Source organism: Aquila chrysaetos, chromosome 8, assembly GCF_900496995.4.
Source record: "Aquila chrysaetos chrysaetos chromosome 8, bAquChr1.4, whole genome shotgun sequence".
Lineage (NCBI taxonomy): Eukaryota > Metazoa > Chordata > Aves > Accipitriformes > Accipitridae > Aquila > Aquila chrysaetos.
The window spans coordinates 14282391-14301957 of NC_044011.1; the positions used below are offsets into that span (position 1 = coordinate 14282391).

Sequence of the window (19567 nt, forward strand, 5' to 3'; positions counted from 1 at the left end):
TTCTTCACTGTCACCTTTGGCTGAGTCCGTAGCACAGAAATAGCTAAGAAGGAGAGGCAAATTGATCTTGGGGTCTTCTAGAACAGGCAAATGTAAAGCAATGGCTTAGAGAAATGAAAATAATAAAAAAGGTATCTTTGTTCAATTCCTGGTTGATGTTCCAGTTGATGTTCTGAAGCTGGGAAGGGTTACAAATTTGGCAAAGGAAATGAGTTCTTTCCCTCGTTAAATCAAGAATCCTGCGTTTTTTAGGCTTCAAGGTAGGTTAATAAATTTTGCTAGAAAAAGCTGCACCACAATTACAATAGCTGCTTTTTGTGAAGTGGTAGAAGAAACAATATTTTAATTTGGATTATTTATCATTCTTTGTTGACCTTTTGAAAATATCTAGGTCAGATGCAGGTACCAGACAGATCTCGGAAAGCGACCCATGGCTCTGATTTGCTTTAACAGCTAGAGCCGTGTCCTTCTGTTGCTCACTAGGAAAGTGAGGGTTCATTTGGACAGAAGTTTCCAGGCGTTAAAGGTAATTAAGTTTAAAATCAGCGCTAACAATTTCCAGAAGGAACATGGCCTGAAGCTTTCAGGGTTTAGCGCTTGGGAGCCCAGCAGCACTTTCCTGCTCTGCCACAGACTTAGAACGCAACCATAGACAAAGTGTCTGGTCTAGATTTTTAAAGATATATGTAGGTAGGCATTTGCAGAGGTGGTAAGACTCTTAATGGGATTTTGGGAATCACATTAGCGTCTAATTCCTATTCAAAATCTGACCCTTTAGCCTGTCTGAACTGGATTCAGTCCGTGCTACGTTTTATTCAGCTACTCTTTAAGGCAGAATGGGCAGGCAGTACAGCAAGTGTGGCTTAGAGGGTCTAAACCGGGGTGAGTGCGGCCTCCTGCTGAGCTGCGCAGTTGTGCTCCCTTTTATCCTTCCTCTAATTCCATAATTTCTACCATCCTTTCTGCAGAAGGCCAGAGATTCAACAGAGGAGAGAAAAAGCGACTCCACTTTGTCTTATCTTAACAGTGATTCGTTTGACGAGTGCTCTACCAGGTAAATTTTTTTATTATTATTTTAACTTTTAATTTTAAAAAAAAAAATAAGAGATCATGTTTGTGCCTCTGGCTGAGGTGATTAGTGTTGGTGTTCAGTGAACATACCTCAAGTTAACCATGAGACTGCTTAGTATGCGGATTCACAATAGGTTGCTGTACTGTATTGGCCTGAAACGTTGTTTAGCCAAGCTGGTGGGTTTTCTCAGTGTGCATGCTAGTAGGGTTTTATGCAAATTAAATTAAAATTTTGGGGCACCTAAGCAGTTAGGGGAGGCTAAGTCTTTTTCTGTAACTGAAGTTTTGCTAAAGTTCTGTAGGTGAAGTGTTGTTTGGCTGCTTGGTTCTGTCCTTTTGGAGGTAGAAGTTCTACCTTCATGAAGAAACAATGGTCTCTGCATGGGGCTGGCGAGATCTGGGACTTCGGTGTTCTCCTGAGACTTCTTGTGTTACTATATGTCATTCTGAGAAGAAATTGATCTCTCATAGTTTATTTATTTATTTATTTATTTTAGGGTGTTTAATTTTGTTTATGTACTCTCACTGTCTGAAAGTCTTTGGGGGACCTGGGGAACTTGAGAGCATAGGAAAAGCAGATTTAGATGCCATGGAAATGTAACTTGATTGTAATAACTGATTTCACTTGTTTGATTATCTGAAACAAACTGACATTCCAGAAATCTTCACAATAGGGCTGGCAGGAGACCCCACAGACAATATTAGATAAGAGGAGGGCTTTAGGCAAGGTCCCTTTCTCCTTCCTTTCCTCCTCAGTGCTGGTGCCAACCCAAAGGACTCTTTTCTCTCTCTGAAGAAAGCAGGCATTCAGTGATGGGCTTTGTGGTTAACAGCAGGGATGCTGCTATTTGGAAAAACTCAGTGACTTACAAATAACCTACTTCACTCCTTCCAGTGCTAATGCTGGAACCAGTGTAGCATGGATTATTTTAAAATCTAAAAAAAAAAAAAAAAAGTACATTATGTTAATTGCCACTCTGGCTTCTGTGACCTGGGAGGGAATACTAATATGCTATGTTAGACCACTATTTACCCTACTGATAGTGGGGCTTGTAATATAATTTTGTTGTATGTATTGATGATCCAATTGTGTTCAAATGTATTTAAAATTTTGGGAGAATGGCAACTTCGTGTTGGACCCAATGCTTTGAGATTGCATAGCTTTCATAGATAGACACTAGCAGGCTTGCATAGCATTCAGTTGAAGCTTACATCTTACAAACATTAGCGAGATCTTACTTTCCTTTGGATCCAAAGGAGAACAGTTTCTGTAAGTAGGAAAACATTTTGCAGAGGCTGAGAGGGGAAAGACCAGAAATTCCTCTTCAGTATTTTCTAAAAATAACAAGATTTGAATACGGTTGCATGTTTTAACATACTTTAGAGAAAAATAATTGGCGTGACCTAAATTCAATACGCTAGTTATCTGTGTTATTTGCTGAAAGTTAATTACTAGCATATTTTTTTTGTCCACAAATGTGGAGAAGGCTGTACATTCCCAGGTTCCACACAGCAAATAATTTTATTTATTTAGCCTGAAATTTGTGCATATCCAAATGCATGTGAAGTATTTGCCTAGTGACCTTAGAAAGTGAATTACTTGCACAAATTCTGCCCTCCCCGCTCCCTGATTTCCATTTCATTTCAAATGTGCTGCTTGGCCTTGGTTTTGAGTTGCATTGATTTTAATATGTTTTCATGATGAACAGAAAAGCTAAAACAGACCGTCAGACTCAAATAACCTCTTTCTGAAAGCTGAGATAACATGGTTTGTGCATGTGTCCTAAGAGGCAGAGGATTTCCTAAGATTTTCTGGGATCCATGGCAGACAAGCGTTCACTGTGAAGTACTTCAGAAAATTGTTGTATCAACAAAGCTGGAGTGTGTGGGAATGTATCAACTAATGGGATAAGGCATTCGAGGACTAGATGAAGTGCATTTAGTAAGGAATTAATTTCATGGGAATAAGGAAGAAACCTAAAATATGAGGAGTGCTGTCCTGTAAAAAGAATAGCTTAATGGTTTGGGCAGATACAGCTTTGTGGGATGGATGTTAAATCTGTACCAAATAACCATCAGTAAATTTGCTAAATTTGCTTCATGTGCCAGACTTAAATCTGGAGGTTTTAAGAATATTTTCATACTGAAAAACTTTTGGTGGGGGAGATATTTTATGAAATTTGTTTATATTTTGCTATTATCCATTTGACTTATCTAACAATATTGTGTGTTTTTAATTGTTTTAAGAAGTTGGTGTTTAGAATACGCCGATCTTTGGAAAGAATGAAAATGGGCTTCAGCAGCTCTTAAAAACCTGACATCTGTTGTAGCAGAGAAGGAAACATCAGATCAATATACTTTGTTCTAACAATTCAGCATGAGTTTTATTATGCAGTGTGTTTATACTAAAAATCACTACACAAAAAAATTCCTCGAGCATCTGCATCACTGGATGCTTTGTTTAGGCCATGTCTTTAATGGTATGAGGGCTCGCAAATCTGTGTGGGGGTGGAGAGGAATGATGCATGCCCACGTGTGAGCTTTTCTGTAAGTCGGTTCTATTTTTGGTATGCAATGGAGCAGAGGTATGGGGCAAAAATAGGGGTTCAGTTGCGATGTGAAGGCCAGTAAAAGCTTTCCTATTGTGGGAATTGCCTGCCAGGTTCTTAGAGCGGTTGCATTAGTATCCATGGGAATATTTGGGGTTTAATTTAGCATGCTAGATTAGGGCCTAATACCTTAATTGAGGCTAGCAATTTTTAATGAGTTTCCCCCAAACCCTTTGTGGCTGATTGTAGTCAGACTGAAACAGACATAATATAAAGTGCATCTCTAGGATTTTCTGTGGTTGGCAATTTTATGAAAGCTGTTGTTCTTCTTCAGAGTGATGAAGCTGACCAGTGAATGTAATCTTTAACAGAAGGATCCACAGATCTGACTAGACTTCTTAAAAATATTAATCCAAATAATTTATGCCAGTGACATATTGAAAGTCTAAACACTTGGTACGTTTAGACTAACGGTTTTATACAAATCGTGATAACTGTTTAAAAAAAGGCTTTGTTAATTGATAAAACAGCTTTTCCAAATGTTGCTTAATTCTCTTGTCAGTTCACATGCTTGGGATTTTCTGCTGTGAAAAAGATAAAATTAATTGTCTGGACAAATTCAGGAATAATATAATGAGGATTTTGTATAATCTATAGACAAAGTGATTTATTTTTTAAACATTTCTGTATTAAGGTGTAGAATAAAAATTCTTATCTTTATTTAAAAAAAAAATCCCCACAGACAAGCTCACTCACTCCTATCTTCCCCCCTATGCTTGCTCAAAGTGGTCAGTCCTTTCCCGCTGCCATCTCCTATTGTTACGGTCAAATGGCCAAGGAAAAGTGTATACTTCCTTTTGTGTCCAGTAGATAGGGGTTCTTAATTGATGACTGCTGCTTTCTTTCTGACAGAAAGGAAATGAATGGGCAGTAGTGATTATAGCACATCTGTTGTTTTCTGGTGAGCATCCTGTACAGCAGTGAAACTGTCTTGAAGACTACATTCCCTCCCCCGCCTTGCCCCCGTTCAAGACTAGTTAATAGAGGGGCTATGGGTGACGAGTGACTGTATTGTTCCTTTGCCACAGGTGTAACCAGAGCAGAAAAACAAATTGCACACTCGAACAGAATGGCTTGTTTATATTTTCCAAATAAGTGTATTTAAAAAAAAAAAAAAAGGAAATCTTGCAAAGACTTCAGGGAGGTACTGTGTTTTGATTGCACGATGTAGGGAAATGAGTCCTGTCTTCATATTATAGTCACTGCATTGTAGGTGTAACACTCCCAAATCATACTGAAAACGGCTTCCGCTGGGGAACGGGGGGGGAAAAATAGCACTCATATCAAGGACCCAAAAGCTGAAATGGTCACGCAGCTTTTACTACAATTTCTAGGATGCAGTTTCTGAGTCTGTGATACCGTTGTCCATCTCCTGCTTGAGCATCTTTTGCTTGATGTGTTGCAGCCTAACTCTGGGGAGCTCTGTGGTGTGCTCTTGCCCTCCTGGAGAGGGGCTGGGGACGGAGCCAGGAGAAGCTCCTTACCTGGCTTTACAGGTTTCAGAGAGGGAAATTTTGGGGACAGATGGATGATGAAGTATAGGAAAGGGTCTGGCCTGAGAGAAGAAGGGGACTTGAAGGTGGGGAAGACAGATGTCTGGGGAAATGATTGAGGCTGTTCAATAAAGCAGCTGGGTGAAGTAGGTATGGGCTGGTAGTGGATTGTATTACAGCTTGTCCTCTGCGTCGTACCAGCCACAATTTTTCCACAATTTTCTTTTTCTTTCTCACTCCTGTATTACAAAGAAGCCAGTGAAAGTGGGCTGCGCTCTGTGCAAACCTGGAGTGTGCCTACGGGGAACCTTTTTGTTCTCTCTTGCCACGCAAAGTGCTTGAAAACCCGTTAATCGAAAGAGCTCTGTAAATCTGAATCCTTACCACTTACTTTGTTGTCCTTTATTCTTTCCTTTTGCTTTTATCATATTTAATTGCAGTGTTTCTTGTAAGCAAGGTGCCAGTACTCTGCTTTTGCACAGACTAAATATTTTGGTACTTATAGTGCTTACTGATAGTGCTTATGTTGAGCTTGGTTGAAGCTGGTTAACTAAAGTTAGCACACTGGGTAGTGCTGCCCTCTTTCTTGGGGGTTTCTAATGTGTGTAGGATAAAATTGGGGGTTTTTCAGCCCTTACTTGTCACTTGCTATCCTAAGAGCTGCTCTGTCTCTGCCCTCTTAAGCGAGGATCCCCAGCACTTACCAAAGGAGGTGTTGAGATGTACAACTTGTATCCGTAAGATGCTGTTTAGCTGGAAGCTTACAGCCTTCCTTAAGCTAGACAGGATTTTCAAAGAACAGATGCACAGGGCCACTAGAGATGGGAAAAGTAAGCAAGAATATACCGTGCTGTAGGTGAACAGCAACACAGCTGAATACAATGTTCATGATACCATAAATGAATCATGCTGCAATTAATGCCCCAGTGATACATATGCCCTTATGGTGTTGGCAAAACAGGCGTCAAAACTGATTTCCACCCGCACTCTGCCGCACTCTAAATTTGCAGACAGCATGGAGTAATCAACTGCATAATTATCCAGCATAGATAAGGTTAAACTTCCATCATTGCTGCTTTTCCCTGGTCAGATCAAACTTCGGAAAATGGAAAAACAGGTGCCATAAACCCAGTTTTAAATGACGTGGAGTTTTTTTCCTTCTTTCCAGAGGTAAAGCTGGTTGGGGGATTTTTTTTGTGGTTTTGTTGTTTGGTTTTGGTGGTTTCTTTTGGTAGGCTTGTCTAAAGGTAATTTAGGCAACTAAATAATATTTTTGCTTTCTGAGCGAGATGCACGGAGACCCTGTTCATGCCTCGAAAGCCTTTTAAACATTTAGCCCATCCCCATAGGATTTCAGACTTATCTTGCATCTGTTGGCAAGCATCATGTTGTAGCTAAATATTAGTCATGGCACCAGCCAAGTAATGCAGGAAAACCCCACAGAATCAGTTGAAATCTGTTTGCTCAAGTCTTTGTAAATTCCATTGTAGGGATCTCTTAATGCATTATGGTAAGTTTTAATAAAGATAGTAAATTGTTTGTTTGAGATTTTTGTAATTCTAAGCACTACGTTAATGTATTGTTCTGTACTTCTTGCATGACTCATGAGAAACACTTGAATATCTGTGTGACTTAACGTGTTCAAATTGCTATATAGAAGTTTGCTAAAATGTTTTTATTATGGAATCCTGGCTTTGGGAACAGATGTGACTTCTTTCATCCTGAGCTAAAGATATAATACGTGACAGAGCAAGACTGTAGATTGTTTTACAGTATTTTCAAAGGCAGTTCTTTGAGTATTGATGCATTGATGACTATACATACAAACCAAAATCCTATTAAAAATGTAAGAATACTTGTTCTGTTGAGGCAGATATTCATTAAAACATGATACATAGTTGTTCAGTAAAAGAAACTTCAGCAAGAACTTCAACCTTTAAAAAAAAGATTAGCTACTGCTTTTATCAGCACAGACATCGCTTTGAAGATACTAAACATCTGGTTTCCGTCTGGGAGAATAATGTTCTGTCCACTTGACCCTTTGTAAAAGTAAATATTTTTATTAGTTACGTTATGTAGGAATTTGAAAAAATATTTAATACATAACCCCCACCACTTTGCATACTTAGCTTCAGTTGTATAAATACAGTACATCAAATGCTGTTTTGTCCTTGATTCATGAGTTTCGTTTGTAATTAAAAATTATACCAGTGTGGAATTTGATAGGAGACATAACTATGTTTTTCCTTGCTTTCTTTGTTTTCCTTTTTAAAAGAAAATAGTCCTCATTTTCCCTCGCTCCCTTGTCACCTCTCAAGAGTGTGTTTGTCACCCCCACAGACATTTCAGCCCGAGCTTCTTTCCTTCAGCTATGACTGTAAACTGTACTTCAAGGGTAAATCCAGCCTGGATTATATTTGGTTACTACATAATTTAGATATGTGAAGTTACCTAGTGAAGATAGTTGTATATTTTGTGTTTGGTATTGCAGTCTTCTGTGATCAAATGGAGGTTAGAGATTATTGGAGAGGTAGCTTCTAATCCTGTTTTCAAGGTAGAATAGAAAAGACCTTAAAATCACAGTTGTTATATTTGTTTTGTCCACACGAAAATGGATTACTTAGGAAAAATACCCTCCATGCATAAAAGTTTAAACACTAATGTTGCCTGTTTCATGCCAGTATGAGAGTGAGTGGATATCTTTGAAAATACACAATGTAGCCTTTTAAGTAAGGAAAGGCATTAAACCTTATGAAATGTTACACTTGAGAAATGATTTTAAAAGTTAAGCCAGTTAGGAATTTTTCAGCCTAGAATATTTTGTTGGAAAATAGCAATTTATTGAAAACAGAACATTCACACAAACAGTTTTCAATTAAACTATCAGCAAGAGAAGTTTTTAAGATACAGGATTGTAAGAAAATGTGGTTCAGTTCCATGGAAAAATAACAATATAATTTAAAACTGAAGTGAATACTATCTCTTTGGAAAGTTCCGTCTCTGGGTTTTTTTTATTATTATTTGGATTACAGTCCTTCAACAGTCTCTACCTCTTCCTTACAAAGAACGTGGATATTTTCAAAATTCTACTATTTTTCCATAAGCTGGAAAGATAGCTAGTTGCTTCTAGTGTACTGATGTTCATTTTTGCAAATTGTTCCTATGGAAAAGATTCTTCCGTTGTTTTAATGTGAACAGTCTGACAAATGTCAGACACCATGTGACTCAAGTAATGACAAATGATTCCCTCTACTCCTTTTTCTTCCCCATTTGACATATATTAAAACTCTTACTGATGACTTAGCAATGAAGTTAAGATCTAAAAAGAATTCTTACAAATTTGATTTGTCCTATTTATTATTATTATTGGTCTAAATCATGTTACTTATGTAATAGGCACCATAACTGCCTGTCTCTTTATTGGATGCGCCAATGTTGAGGGTTTATTAATCTTCAGGGAGAAGTGAAGCCTTTCAAAAGACTACGTGCCACTTTTAGTCTCAGAGTAGAGAGCTTTTGCTCAAGTGGGTTGCAGGATAATTGAGGACGCTTGTGCCAAATCTGTCTCAAATCTAAACCAAAAATACTGAGTTTTCTGTGTTTATTTTGGGAATAGGTTCATAGTTTTAAAGCTTGCCTCATACACCAATATTTATGAGAAATGATAATGAAGTGGACTTTAAACAGGACATTATAATTTAAAATGTTATTGTCTCTCTGAAGCACATCTGGTTAATGCAAGATCTAAAGCTATTAATTTGGCCAGGACAATGAGTTCTTTATGAATTGGGGCTAGCCCATTGAAATGAGTTTGCTCCTGAATTAATGATGATGGAGGTTGGGGAGTTTGGAGTAATGACCATCTGCTGGGTTGTTAATGTCCAGCAGACTTCAAGAGACACAGTGACGCCGGTGGTAAAACGCTTGCGCTAACCTTAATATCTGTATTGTTACTATGCATAGACCAAGGAAATAAAAGCTGGATGAAACTATAAAATTCAGGTAATTGTGTGTGTGTGTGTGTGTGTGCACGCGTGAGAGAGAGAGGTCTGTCTTCCAGAGGTGGAAGCTTGCTGCTCATCCAGTGGAGTGAGAGTGCTCAGCGGGGGGGTGGTGGGGGAAATCCCTAACAACCAAATTTACCATTCAGCGTTCTTTTCCTGAGAACAGCTTGATTTGATTCCCTCACTCCCCAGGAGAGATGAGAGGCAAAAAACCCAAATGCTTTTCACTCTGGGGACTGGAGGAGCCCCACACAAGTGCTGTTGTGCTTCATCTGCTGTGGTGCAACAGGGCATGGGTGATAATCAGATGAGTCCCCAGCTCTTTGTCCCTGTTGCTACTTATTCCACGTACCTAGCTTGCAACCCAAGATGTAGTTTAAATGCCTCAAACAGTAATTCTCATAAAGCCCTTTTATAGCCTTTTTAACACTGAAAGTAGTGTACATTTCTTGATATTGTCAAATCATATTTTGTCTTATTTGTATCCTTACAAGACGTAAGGATATAGATACTTGAGTAAATCCTGTAGTGTAAATAACTGTTTAAATGAGGGAGGCATGAAGTTCCCCTGCATAAGCAATTTCCTTCCCTGCTTGCTTGGATATTGGTCTTCAAGGTGGGTGACAAAAGCCTGCTACATGCTTGCTGGAAATGAGATCAGTAGTTGGGGGTTTCCCTTAAAATTAATTGGCAGTACTGATAGAAAAACGCATACTTCATTCTGTGTATGTGGAAAGCACAATGTAAACATACACTTATTTAAAAATAGGCATAATACAAATATTTTAATATCTCTATAGTATTGTACTTCCTGCCATTGATCTTTATCACTAAAAGTAAACAAATGATGATTCTTATATGTTAATCTAGGATTGCAAACCTGTACTTCCAAAGATGCTGTTCGTGGTAGATGTCTTGAAGATGCCAGTGTCCACCGTGTTTTGATATGTTAGGATGAATGAAAGGATGGAAGATTTCCAAAGTGTATTTCATATTCTATATAAAAGTGTTAGTGCTTAATTCATGCTGTTTGGATATAGGGTTTTCACTGCTGTCTACAACAGCAGGCTCATGCTTAGGAGTAAGTGGAGTGCAGCCCTCCTGGGACAGGCACAAGCAGCCCAGAGGAATAGTGGGATGTAAAACACTGCCCGATAATCAGACACTGGGGAACCCATGTGCCATCTCCTTCCAGTTCTGAATCTGTAGGGCGTTTTACTGTTCATCCTAATACATTATTTTTTTTTCATTTATTTCAGCTGAAAGGTTGAAAACCTTTATTTCACTTGGTATCCTCTTATAATCTTGCCAAATATGCACTCTGATGCATCAGTCAAGTAGATCTTTGACAGAATCCTTGCAGGGTGGAAAAAAGAGCAAAACTGCAATAAAAGCCCACAAAACATGTATGTGGTTGAAATGGACTTTATTTCAGTTTTAATACGTGCTTAAACTGGAAAACAAAAGTTATGTTTTTGTAATTACTTCTTTGGAAAGTGGAGCAGTTCACTTACTTCCTTAGAGAAATATGCTTAATCTTCAGCTTCAGAGATTTGAAGCTGGTAGTTACAGGTAATCTCTTTTAACTAGTAATTTTTATAACAAATCAATTAATCAAATGGTTGAGTGTGTGTGTAAATTTTGCTGACAGCTAACTTTGGAAAAAGACAAAATAATTCTAGACACACTATAAAAGTTATGTTAATTCAACCCTCCGGGGTTTATGTAATCCAAACCTTGTTCCTTGGTGGTGTTTGTTGTTGGTTTTTTCCCATATCTATTTTGCAAATAAAGTCAGATAATAAGAATGATTTGACAGAAGCACCACATGGATACATGTTTTAAAACAGATCAAACTTTTCTTACATTTAGGTGTAAGACTCTAAAAACTTTAATAGATAATTTTGAAGTTTGGTAGTTACTTCAACCAAACCTGTAGTTTTTTTTAGGTAGGCTGCATTCCTATTTTCCGGAAATTAGGGTAGATGCTAAAATGACTAACCAGTTTTGAAAAATTTGGCCTTTGTTTTGTAATAATTATGATTCATTGCAGCTTCTTCCCAAACTTCAATGGCTTTTGCTTAAACTGTACTGGAGTTGGATTTAAAAAGAGAACCCCACCCCCCCAAAAAGCCCCCAAACCACAAAAAGCTCCCTTCCATTAAGGATCTGCTTTACATTTCATGCTGGCATTAGCGTGCTAGCTTTATGGGGGTTCCCAAACTTCAGACTTGTGTCTGGAACAGCCATAAGAGGACTTTTCTTGCTACAGGAGAGAGCTGGGCAGCCGCCTCTGAACTCTCCTCGGGGGACACTTCTCGCTCTGACACTGCTGAAGGAGGCATCCACCAGTTGTTGGGCTATACAGGAGCTGAGATGTTGCAGAGAAAGGTGCCCACAGGTGCAGAGACAGAAAACGATGCTTTTTAAAAGGTTTGTATCTGATCCCTTTTAAAGGTCAGGACTGAAAGGTGGAAGTGAACCCTGCCACTCCCAGTGGCATATGCGTAAGGGAAGAGTAGTTTGGTTGAACGTAATTATACTTTCTGCTCTCCAGAGAGTATGGTTGTCTTTCCCCTCCCCCCCCCACCAGTTCTGCTTTTTATGCTGGTGTATGTGTGTCTGGCTCTCCATTCAGAGTTCTTTAAGTATTTGTAACGAAATTAAATTAAGAGAAAAATGCTCAAAACTACATTTCAGTGAAGTCTGTGAGCATAGGCGGCCTGAGAGAGGAGTCCTATAAGGTTACACCTGTATTAAATTCAGATGGGCCTAAGAATGTTGCCAGGCCTGGAAGAAGATGGTCTATGATGGTCATGTTTGCTGGTATGATTTTGGGGAATTATAGCTAGCCTTCTCCCCAGACAGTTTCCAGGCACGGCTCAGTCCCTAGTCCGGTTCAGGCGTCACTCTGGAGAGATGGTTTTTATGCACCCTGCTTTGGAGGCTGAAGTGGTTCATTAGCACAGATATGGGCTATTCTGTTCCAGCTTGCTTTTGCACCCAGTAACGCTTTATGGGTGCATCTAGTGCATTAATTTAAGAATAGCCTTCATGTTTCCAGTGATGAAACTCTACAATGTGAGCTCAGCCTTTATTCAGCATCAGAGAATCTGCAGGTTGGTCCAGCGATCCTGTGAGTGTCTTCACTGTGGGGAAAACCAAGGGTCACTTTCTATTTGGTGTGAACGCATCTTCTCCTCAGTCAGCATTTCTCTGCTGTGCAGACTTTTTAGTCTATCTCTTGGGTGAGGTTGCTCTGCAGTGTTGCTGTTATTTATTTTAAAGTGTATTTCTGGACTGTTTGTTTTGTAGGGGAAAATGGGGGAGCTAGGAATCGAGGAAAAGAAATTTTTTCATGAAGAAAAAAGAAGAATTTGGAACTGGCTTGGCACTTGCTGAATTCACATGCCCTGCTGGGTCAGCACATAGTGGCAACCGTTGGGCAAAAAGTGATAGTGGCTTGGTGATACCCCCAGGAATACTGCATAGGCTGTGGGGACAGTGACAGGGGTGGGAGAGAGATGGAGTAACTGTCATCAAATAAATCTAAAGGGAGCAAATGCTTCTTCCTCCACCTGCTCCTCTTGCCTAAATGTAGTAAGGCTTGGAGGGCTGCAGAGTCTCATTTGCTGATGAGATAGTGGTTTCCTGCTTTTTGTGGTAATATACATGGCCCTTTGTGTGTGTTTGAAATACAGCAGGGACTTTTTTTTTATTCTGTTGCCCTGCTGAATAGGCTGACATCATCTCGGAGCCGAGGCAGGGCCAGGTGGTCTCCTCGCCTAGCTGTGCCTCTCGCCGGGTTCCGTGGAAACTTGGTGTCGTTAGTATGCGCTCCGTGTGCCAGTGTTCCTCAGAGTACAAAATGGGGGCTAGGCAGCAAGAATGGAGGAACTGGGATTTTTATGTACCAAGGATGGAACTACATAACTTGAAACAGCATTATTGGAATACGCCTGTGTTTTTTGGTTCAGTACATCAGTACTTAGTATTTGAATAAACCATTAAGGTTTATAAATGCTTAGTTGTGTGTCTTGGCAGTGCTTTAGGTTTGTTCCCCAATTACTAAACTTGGGAGGCTGTTTTGCAGAAAGTTCGCTCAAGTTATTTCTTCCCTTAAAAGTGGAAGAAAAGGAACTTTCATCTGAATTCACCGGGCTTAGCTCTGAGGATTCAAAAGGCTTTGGAAACTGGCTGAAGCTCTTGGTACTGACTTGAGTGATATCCCCTTGAATATTTACTTTAGTAAAGCCTATTCAAAGATCCCCTTCCCACCCTGTCCTTATTTGCGTTGATTTCCAGTACCAGATCTAATGACCAATTAAATACAAAGCTTTGCCTCTTAAAAATAGGTTCTTCAGGAGTTGTCAGTTGTATTCCTGTGGCCTTATTTTGTGTTCTGTGTTTACATAAACTGAAGTAACTGGAAAGACATACCCATCTCTATTGTACTACAGAGATGTATTGCATTGCCAGTGGGAAAACACGAACTTGTGAATTTTTAGTTGTGTTTGGAACCGCAGTGTTGATATACATATTATGAAAATGAAAGAAGTGTGTCTGATGGTTTCTTACGGCTGTAAAATTTCATGTACAGTTTTGCTGTAGGATTTCATGGACAGTGATTTGTGAAGTTGTCTTATTTGTATCCCTCCACACTTCTAATACAGTGCATAAAATTTACATGTCCTTTGAAACTTCTTGACATAATTTGGGGAACTATATTGGTTTTAACTTTCTTAATTAAGAAGCACTGAATTCCTTTATGTAGCTGTTTGCTTTTCATAACCTTCTCTTTCTCAGGATAGAAATGAAATACTTGATTAGCCTTCATGCCGCCTTCTAGTGTTGTTGAAGTACACATGTGATCCATCTTTCACTTTAGTAAAATTTTACTTGGTGGGAGTAGATAGGAAGAGAGACATCCCTTTATCAGTAATTCTGGCATCCCAGCAAGAGCAGGGAAAGCTGCTGAATACATGATTTGTTTCTGATCCTCTACTAACTATGTAGAAGGAGAAAAAGCTTCACTGTTCAGTGTTGTTAAAATGGAAAGGTAAGGAAGGTGACCTTCATCACTGGTGCAAGAAGGCGAAGAAAGGAGAACTTGGACTCCTTTTCTAGGTGAAAAGCGTCTGTTAGTGTAGAAATTTAAAAAGCTTTGTAATCTTAACACCTTCTAAATCTATAATGTAAAGTTAATGGAAACCCTTTATTGACCACCCCTTAATAACCTATATTCAAACATGATGTTTCCTAATGATCACTATCTTTGAAATAATTTTCAGTGTAAAGCACTAAAGGATTTGGGGTGCTTTTTTCTCTGATCTTACTGAAAGCTATAAAACAACATGCAGTTCACCAAAAAAAGATCCCTCAGCACAAGCTGTGAATTACCAGAGTTGTTTCAAGAATCTTACAAATCTCTGAAACACTCTCAACAATTGCATACTCTTTTATAAGCTGTCCATGAGGTAATGTCAGATGACTATTATTTTAGTACAAAATAGGTGTTTCTTTGTTTCTGTGTTTGAAAGCTAAGTCTAAGTTATTTATTTGTTTTATTTTCTGAGAAGGTGAATGAAGTCCTGTCAAAGTGCACAATGGCTCAGACTCCGTGCAGTTGTTGAGAGTTACTTACAAACAACTGATTTGTTCAAACAAGTCTCTTAGACTGATGTAGAAAGGAGAAAAACATTCAGCTGAAGGAAATCACCTTTCCAACTATAACATTTGTAAGTGATGTTATTTTTTCCCCATGTGTTTTTTCTGAATGGAACTAGTGTTCTCATCTGGGGCCAGTGAAGGTCTGCATTTGGCGATGCAATGTTTAGTAATAAATCCAGCTTTTCTAAGAAAGCATGTTGGAGATAAGAAGCTTTTTACATTTATGGCATTACAGAGGGAGTTTCCCTGTCTAGAGAATACTGCATTTTAACCCCAAAGAAGTGTTTATTCAGCAGTTTGTCAGCTGCTTCTGTCAAAATGGTTGTTCAAATTCCTTCGGAAATTGTGGCAGGTTAAAGATTGTTACTGTGTGTGGTTTCCCTTTTACCAGTTTTAGCCTCCTAGGCTCTCTACTTGTGTTGATCATAGGTGGGTGAAATAATTTCCTTTATATTTCCAGTCATATTTAATTTAATATTCCATATTCTTTAGAGTGAATATATATATATGCATGTAGTTATGTATGTATACAAAAACTGTGGTTTGCCAGAGATTAAGCATGAATGTTACTTGAAACTATATAGTTTCTCTATGCTCTGTAGTAGGCACATGCATTTCAGTGCCACAAAAGTGAATGGGACTAGGATTGCAGTTATTGAACTCTGCTGAACTGGGGACACTTTATTCAAAGCTAATACACAGCGAGAGGGCCCTGGCTTCTCTATCACAACCAGTCGGAGTGTTCTGTAGATAACTGCAAACTTTGGCTCTAGAAAATACGTTGTTTGCAAGCCATGCTTCAACAGTTGCAGTCTGGAGTGGCCTAATAAATAATGGAGTGTTTTTGCAGGAAATGTCCTAATCTGAGTTATGAGGCAGTTCATTTGGACAAACTGCAAGTGAATGTGCACAGCACTGTTAGTTTGTTACTACTTTCCTCTTTTTTTCCGTGTGTGTGCAGTGTGTATATAAATATATATATATGTGCACACAGATGTACATATCCTCAAAGCAGGGAGAAGGAAAAGCTGGAGGAGTGTGGAGCGGTCCGGCAGTCAGCTGCGTGGGGGGCAGCCAGGCTCAGTGTTCGGGCAATTGAAACATGTCGGGGTTCAGAAAGCTTTAACCGTTGACTCTTTTATGCTGTTTGCTGTGTTGGTTGCCTAATGTTATATACTCTGTGATGAAAACAAGACCCCAGAAATTTTCATTAATCACACTTTACAGTAGTCAAGAAGTTACATGGGCTTTTTCTGATGGCTGTGGGGAAAAAATGTGTTTCACGGGGTATATGTAAGTAACTTTGTTATGCATGGCTGTAGTTTGGCTAGCCTTTCAAATGACAGTTTCTGGAAAAGCCAACTGAGTATTACTTGTCTAATAATTATAAAGGCCATGTCTAAACCTCTTATTTTAGCAGTAATATCGTGCTCAGGCAATTGCAGTTGAAGGAAAACACACAAATGGGCTTCGTAGGAGCCCTTCTCCTGTTGGTCAATCTGTGGCCATTCCTTTCCTTGCAAAACATAACAGTCACCATGTGTTACGGAGAGAAGAGTGGTGAAGGATCCACGTGTAAAGTGATAATTATCCATTATCCTGGTTTTAAAAAGGCTTCCCCTTCGTGAACAAGCATCTGCAATACCAACCCTTGGTATCTCCCCTCCCCCCCCCAGCTCTCCAAAAGAGTTTACAGTTAAGGGGAAAAATATCTTTCTCCCTTGTTTACTTGGAATTAATGTTGTTTAGGAGAATTTTTAACAAAGTAAATAGACCTTCTGGACAGCGCTGACATTTTTGTCTTTCATCAGTATGATCTTCTTTTGGAAGTTCTATGGGTTTTTCTATAATGAGGTCTGAAGTTATTTCTTTGAAAATATATAGTGAAGCCAAACATTATAAGCATTTTATAGAAGAGGTAAAACAGCCTAATTGGAGTTGATGCATACTAATTGCTCTGTTGTTAGCAAAATTGGAAGAAAAATAGCAGTGATTTGAAAAATGTGTGCATGAGAGAATATACTTGTGATTTTGATTTGGTGCAGAACATCATTTTGTGTTTTTCTTTTCTTTATTCTTTTGTTTTTAGGGAGCTTTTAGAAACATGTATTTAAGTGGAAAGAAGAAATACCCCTAAAACAGCTGACTTTGAAATGGACTTGTCTATATTTATACTCTTAAAAAGCATTGGGGTGTTCTGTGGTCTTTGAGTATTTGCTTTTGGATGCACCTTATTTCTTTGTCAAGTTGTCTGTGAATGCAGTTTCAAGGTTTCCATTACACACTGATTCTGTGAGTTTAGGAAGACGTCATTCCCTATTGCAGTGCCTTGACTCTGACCCTACACAAAGTTAAAATACATACGGATTTTGTTTGTCCCATAGATATTAGCTTTTCTACTGACCTTAAAATATCAAGTTTCTCTGTAAGAGGGCTGTAAAGCTTTCATTTAAAACAAAACAAACCCCAGAAAAACCTTCATTATTATCATAGCCCTGTGATTTCAGGAGAGACTACCCCGCGTAATGTACGCGGCCTGATGTCCTTACGAAGCAAATGGCAAGGTTGTTTCCCTTCTTCTATAAAGTAAGTGTCATGGTGTTAGTGAACTTTAGCTGGGTGTCAAGAAATTTCCCGTAACAGAAATGGAAATGCGAAAAGGAAGTGTCAGAAGGTGAAATGCATGCAGACATGGTAAGTATGTTTCTCCTATGGTCACAAAACTCTTCAGATATGTTGGAATCCATTGGTATGTTATCCATCACTGTAATATTTATTCAGCACATAGGACTGGATTCAAATTAATTTAAGCCTTTGTGTATTATAATTTACTTTTATTAGACTTGTTTGCTGTGATTGGATTCTTTGTGCTCCAGCAACAGCTTTGCTTCCTTGCAGCTTCCTTGTTTTGATTTTATTTCCTTCACTACTTGAACCTGTTGTGAAATGATGAATTTGCACAACAGTGGTCTTTTCCAAGACAGCGTGTAGTGATATCCTAAGCACAGGCATCAAATCTCTTTAAGTGCTACCACACAACATCTGTAATAGAAAAGCAATTTGGAGGAGACTAAAAGCCTGTGAAAGCAGGTATCAAGGGTTCTTTACTATGTATGCCAGACACAAGTCTGGAGTTTTTTGGGGTTTGTTTGTTCTTTCCTGTCTAAGAGAGAAATGGGATTACAAAATGGCTATTAGGATGCTAGCTGGGTTATTGCCTTTGTTTGTTTGTTTGTTTTTAATTGCTGCTGTTTTTGTTTTTTGGGGTTTTTTTTTAATGTTTAAGAGGGGCAGGGAGCAGCAGCTGCCCTTGTCCTTAATCAGGAATCTAAAGCTGCAGCTGCTGAGCACCAGAGGCTTGAATGTGGAAAAGACTAAAGAGGGAAACTTTGTGTGTGTGCATCTGCATGATTGTTTATTAGCCAAATCAGCATCTCCTAGTTGTAGCAAAGTTCAGAGCTTTGAAAAAGAATTTGAGTAATTCTGAGATCAACACTGCTGAAATTTTTTCCTCTTTGGTTTCCTTTCCTTAACCACGTGCACTATAAAGCAACCTTTGTTATTGCTGAAGTTTGACAGGTTCTTATCCAGCTGTGGAACTTTTTTTTAATTTATTAAACCAGAATTTTTGGCCCAGTAGTGAGGTTTATGCTGTGCACCTCACTAGAATGAAATCTATTGGAAACCAAGACCTAATGCATCTCTAGTTACATTTTCTCATGAGAAAAGCTTCAAGAAAAACATCTTGTAAGAAGAGGGGATGCTAGTGACCAGTTAAAATACCAAATGTAGATTTGGGAAAGAAAAAAAAAATTATAAGTGGTTTTTTGGGGGTGTGGTTTTTTTTTTTTTTTTTTTTTTAACCAAGTCAAGACACCTACCTGGAGTGTGTATGTTGGAGGGGTGAACGGTGGGCAAGGCAGAAGTGCAGCTGTAGAGCTAATGGCTAGAGACTGTATTTGGCTGTAACTCCCTCAGGTGACATAAAAATGACACTGCAAATTCTTACAGTATTGGAGAATTTGTTGAGGAAAAGTCATGTAGTCTATTCTGGCAACTGTCATGGTTCTGGCTATGGGTTTGACTGTTCTTGCAATGTGAAGACTTGTACCCTAAAATCCTTTAGTGTCTTTAGTGCTGTAGCTGGTGTATGTGCATAATGCCTTTTTGTGCTTTTTCAGCATTTGGTATATGCATTACTGAAGAGTTACAATTTAATGGTACTGGAAATAAACTCTTGTAGTAAAGAAAATGTTGAACTGTGTGCTCTTGTCTGTGCTGAGGCATTGTGTTTTCTTTTAAAATGGGTTTGTTTCAAATTCAGTTTTCTTTGGCCCTGATTAGCACTTAACAGTAGAACTAGAACTAGTATTATCTAAAAAATGAAATCAGAAAACTATGCAATGGTAGCTCAATTAAAATATTTTATCTCCATGTTTGTGAATTTCAATAATGAAAACTATGCTGTTGGTTGTTTTTTGTGGACTAACTAGGCATAATGCATTACATGGTGTTATTGCTTAAATCGCTCAGAAAATGGTTTGTGTAGAATACATTGCTTACTAGTTGAGTAGCAGATATCTTCGAGTAGATGACAGCAGTATTTTGTGATACGATAGCTGTACTTAGTGGCTATGACTTGCTACTGCTGTACTCATACAGTCTGTGCTGGGACTTGCCTGAAATCTCTAAATATCTTGCGACTGACCTACTTATCCTG

At 38.7% G+C, this 19567-nt stretch overlaps 1 protein-coding gene across 3 annotated transcripts in view; it reads left to right on the forward strand.

The window, feature by feature from the left end:
* The window catches only part of PLEKHG1 (pleckstrin homology and RhoGEF domain containing G1), a 140107-nt gene that overhangs the window by 12375 nt on the left and 108165 nt on the right, over nt 1-19567 (forward strand). Inside the window, exon 2 of one of the 3 annotated variants that reach the window (XM_030023215.2) lies at nt 969-1054. The exons of 1 other annotated variant lie outside the window; for it this stretch is intronic. The gene's annotated coding sequence lies outside the window, so the exon portion shown is untranslated. Of the gene's footprint in view, nt 1-968; nt 1055-9076; nt 9176-19567 lie in introns of those variants that run through there. One more of the 3 variants, XM_030023218.2, reaches the window with a different exon arrangement.